The following is a 309-nucleotide window of genomic DNA, read 5'->3' on the forward strand; positions in this document are numbered from 1 at the left end:
TATGGTATTTTAATGTTTTATGCCCAAATAAAGTTATGTGACTCTTTTTATACGACCACAAAAATATGTTGGTTTCGTTTCATGATTTGGTGTTGTTGTCGTTGTTGTCCGTAGATACAATTGGTTTCAGGACATTAGCTTTAGTTTAAGTAGTTGGATCTCTATGATATTTTACAAGAAGGTTCACTACCACAAGAGGAAGGTTGGGATTGATTTTTGAGGTTATAGTACAAACAATTTAGGAATTAGTGGCCAAAACAAGCATTTTAGTAGTTTCTGGACAATAAGTTGTAAGTGTACTGATACCTC

Source organism: Mytilus galloprovincialis, chromosome 3 (genome assembly GCF_965363235.1).
Source record: "Mytilus galloprovincialis chromosome 3, xbMytGall1.hap1.1, whole genome shotgun sequence".
NCBI lineage: Eukaryota > Metazoa > Mollusca > Bivalvia > Mytilida > Mytilidae > Mytilus > Mytilus galloprovincialis.